We start from the raw sequence: 4,636 nt of genomic DNA, 5'->3' as shown, positions 1-4,636 counted from the left end.
TATCTAGGTAAACATATACAACACCATATGACAATGAGCATTTAAGTTGCAAAGCCATTTTATTTATTTCGCAGACAAATTAAATTAATGAATTCTATTAACAATAAATAAATCTCATTAACCATCCTAATGGTAAATGTGACGGAAGTAATTGAAAGGGCGGTAACAGCACATTGAAAAAAAGTTAACTGAAAAAGGCACTTTCACCACAGTAGCCCAGAACAAAGGATAATTTATTTAATAAAAACCATACCATACATCTTGCGCATGTAGGGCAGCAAACATCTTGCGGAACTACGCATCATACATGAAAATTGACAGCAGTTTTTCACATTCTTCCAAAGCTTTACATGTAAGTAATTCGTTGAGACGGCAGAAGAGGTCCACTGGGCTGGATTCCAGAAGTTGATGGTGAATACCTTCAAAAGCATATGTGGTAAGAGGATGGGGAACATTTACCATCATTTATCATGAAAGAAAAGGAATGGAGAACTTCTGTCCCACCAGACATCTCAACATTTCCCAACCATCTCCAAGGAGGAAAGAAGCAGCAAACACAAAATACCACCCCAATCGATTTGTGGATTTGTGGCCATTACAGTAATTAAATACAAACAGAAAAGGTCCAGCGCCCACAAAACCATCTGCAAAGTAGATAACTGTGCTATGAAAATTGACAGGGTGGATAACAGTGCTATCAAAATTGATAGGAGGAGGGTATTAATGTAAAAGGAGTTCTCAACGAGGAAAGAAGTAACAAAGACAAAATACCATCCCCCAACAATATGCCTGTAAGTACAAACTTTCCAAGATTTCCCAATTTCAGAGGCAAATTTGTGGCAAAGATAGACTACGGCTAATACGATTCGAGAGGGATTTATAATCAAGATTTCACCTATAAATCAATTCCGTCGAACTGGAAAGTCGCACTCATAAATCAATTCCGTCGAACTGGAAAGTCGCACTCCAATACAGTAGGATCCGGTCGCACTCCAATGCAGTAGGGCAGATTTGTAAATCAGGAGTTCACCTACCTCAATTTTTCCCGTCGATACCTCGGATACGTCAATTTTTCCAGTCGCCGAACCGGAAAGTCCGAAAAATCACACTAAAAACCCACAGGAAAGGCTTCCATAGACAACTGCAAAAACAACCCCACAGGAAAGGCTTCCAAGAAAGGCTTCCAAAAAGTCGCATTATAGACAACTGCAAAAACAACCCCACAGGAAAGGCTTCCAAAAAGTCGCATTATAGACAACTGCAAAAACAACTCCATTGTAATAGTTTCCGAAAATCCACAACCTCGAAAATTTCAAGTCAATAGTTCCACCTGACTGATGGAAATAGAACATCTGTGCCAGATCTTTTCGCCAAAGTGGAACCTTTCTTCCACAGAATGCAATATACAGGCTAGAAAGATCAGGTTCGTCGGATTGAGGCATTTGCTAGCAAAACTGTTGTCAATGATTCATAAACTGGAACATATCTTCCAACCCTTCACCACAGGAATGCCGATCCAACAGTCTTAACAAAAATCTGCAAATTGAAATATAATTAACATAAAGAAAACGTAGTCAATCGCGGCCATTATCGATAGAGCATCACCATCACATGCCAAACATAATTTGAAAAAAGATAAGGAAAAAACCCAGCACGACTTCAGAACCATCACAATACACAAACAAGCCCCGAGTTACAATTCAATTCCTAAAAAACTAGCAATAAATTCATTAAAATCCCCAAAACCCCGTGACAAACGAAAGAGATGAATCTTGTAACAGGCCAAGACCAACATCTATAGTCACGACCTCCGAGGCTCAACTTTCAGACACAATGCACACACAGAACCTCACCTAGAATTTCAGTCAGTGTTGAACCTGAACAATATACCATAGTCTGTAAAATCTTGGGAATATAAGGGTGGTAAGATATTTTTTATGAAGAACTCCGTTAATATGACACTATTTATCAAAAATCAGAAGAAACAAGACCGACAATCAATAGCGATCGAGGATTATAGAATAGTAAAATACGATGCTAAAATCAGTAACAGAATTGAAAGATTAGGCGACATAAATAAAGAACGGCATAACTCACTGTCAATAAAGTAAACACATGCATAGGCGGCCTCTGTACACAGTTTAAACCCTGCTGCTCGCAGATTGTAAAGAAAAACCGAAAATCTCCGGAGTCACAATCACAATGCAAGGTGACGAAGGAGAGTAGCAGCGTATTTAATGAGAGGCAGTCGGCCGACGTCCTAATACAACGACACGGGTGCAGGGCATGCACAAAGACACGGGTGTAGGGCAGGCATTACGAGATTAATATAATCATGAAAAGAGCGTGATGTCTCCACGAAGAGGGAATGGTAATCGAAATGATTTTGGCGGTGGAGTTACATGAATTGCAACCTTTCCACAGAGCGCGTATTCCTAATCGAATAATCGAAAAGCTCGAGCTCAAGGGGTCTTTGGTTCACGGTAGAAATCGACTGTCCGACTGTGAATCCAACACTGAGATTTGCAATTTGAAAACAAAAAATCATATTTTTATCACTTTAAAGTTTAATAATAAATAACTATATAATGTTACAAGTAACAAAACCAAGTAAAGCCAAAAAAAAAAAGAAAATGACCTAAAATTTAACAATAAATAACTATATAATATTACGAGTAAAAAAACCATTTTTCATGTTTCCAGTTTCTAATAGCGAAAGTAAAGCAAAAAAAATAGACCTTAAATTCCTTTGATATCAAAAGTGATGTGGGAAACTAATATTGTGAAAATGTTGGACAACTCAAACAAGATAGGCCATGTGTGTCTTACTCACAATTCAAACAAAGATCCCGCCAATTATAAGGAATACACCAATTGATTCGATATACCTTTAAAAGTGACTACATTTTTGTACTATTGAATAAATATGTGTTCAATTATAATACATAAATTCAATAAATTCAGTAATATTGGCTAAATATAATAAATTCATGGTAAGATTTTTGTTTTATCATAAATTTTCTTTTTTGAAATTGGAATAATTCATAACTCGTTCAATTTTCTAAAATGAATTTAAATTGAAACATAAAATTTTTAAATCTAAATTTAATTAATATGGGATATAAATAAGAAATTAAGATTTCAACAATGAGATATAATAAAATATTAAGAAAATATATTTTTGCTTTGTTGAAGTTGATTAATTGTAAAGTATTTTAATGAAGTAATATGAAGATATTTTTAAGATTTGTTTTTTCTTACTCTAAATAGAACAAAATTATCATCTTATTGTATTAGGAGGCTAGCCAAATTCTTAGCTATACAAAAAACTTCAAAAGCTTCCTATCCCTCCATGCCCATGTCTCCAAGAATGACAATGCGTATATGCTCTAAGAAAAATATCATTAGAAATATTTCTTCCCGAAATTATTAAAATTTTCATTAAGCTCCAACCTCTCAATCTACTTCTTCCTCTTCTCTATATATCAAGTTTCTTTCCCCCTCCAAGTTTCCTCAACCACACTCAATAACCATCAACCTCTCCCTTCTAGATTTTTGGGAATTTTTTTTAAAATAATAAAATGTTGATTAAATTTCATAAAATAATAATAAAAAATGCATATCCTTCTTCTCATGCTATTTTATAAATGTGATTGGACAATTTCCCCCAAATTATGACAACCCACCACACCCATGTAATTCATCATACCAATCATCAATTAAATCAATTTGAGTATTTAATGACACCATATATTTATATATAAAATATAATTTACATGATTATTAAACCATCAAGTAAATGTTTAACATCTTAGGTTATTAATTAATATATCATAAACAACTTACCAATCATCAATTAAATCAATTTGAGTATTTAATGACACCATATATTTATATATACAATATAATTTACATGATTATTAAACCATCAAGTAAATGTTTAACATCCTAGGTTATTAATTAATATATCAAAAACAACTCAAAAAAAAGAAGGTGAAAGACTATTACAATTAAAAAGCAAAGATATAAGAATGCACAAGGAAAGCCTTTGGGAAAGTTTTTGGGAAATAGAGAATTATCCAGTCACTAAAAATCTTATTCATCAAGAAAGGGAAGAATTTCCCAAACTACATATTGCTTTAAAAGAAGAAAGGGGAGACTATAATCAAGAAGTTTGTGGTTGAAATTGGGTGACAAAAACACTGATTTTTTTCATAAACAAGCCAAGATGAGAGCATGGAGGAATAATGTTATAATAATTGAAGTTAATGGTATCTCACTCTCTTCCTAGCATAAAATTAAATAAGCAACTATTCCATATTTTAAAGCACTATATCATGGGTAGGTAAGAGGTAACTCAAGAGGCACATCAATTGTTGGAGCATATCCAAAGAATAATCAATATTAAAGAGAATGATATATGACAAAGGATACCATGGAGAAGGATATAAGGGATGTAATATAGTCTTTTGACCTTGATAAAGCATTAGGCCTAGATGGATTTATGGGACACTTCTATTAAAAATGTTGGAACATCATAAAATTTGATGGGGGGAACATTGGCCAAACTGTGTAAATCATCTTATTTTGCTAAAACCTATTCTTGCTTCTCTCACCCTCCTCTAGTTTCTAGCTT

General features: G+C 33.9%; 1 long non-coding RNA gene across 1 annotated transcript; it reads right to left on the bottom strand.

The window, feature by feature from the left end:
• Nucleotides 1-1,243: 1,243 nt before the first annotated feature.
• Nucleotides 1,244-2,188, bottom strand: LOC149260788 (uncharacterized). Its single transcript, XR_016248341.1, has 2 exons — nucleotides 2,098-2,188; nucleotides 1,244-1,536 (listed from the first exon to the last, which is right to left on the bottom strand). It is a non-coding gene; the product is annotated as an uncharacterized LOC149260788 (long non-coding RNA).
• Nucleotides 2,189-4,636: the final 2,448 nt, after the last annotated feature.

Source organism: Pinus tabuliformis, chromosome 6 (genome assembly GCF_031772625.1).
Source record: "Pinus tabuliformis cultivar Carrire ecotype Pingquan chromosome 6, CPIR1, whole genome shotgun sequence".
NCBI lineage: Eukaryota > Viridiplantae > Streptophyta > Pinopsida > Pinales > Pinaceae > Pinus > Pinus tabuliformis.
Note: the sequence above shows the minus strand (reverse complement) of the source record. Positions and strands in the feature narration are given on the sequence as shown.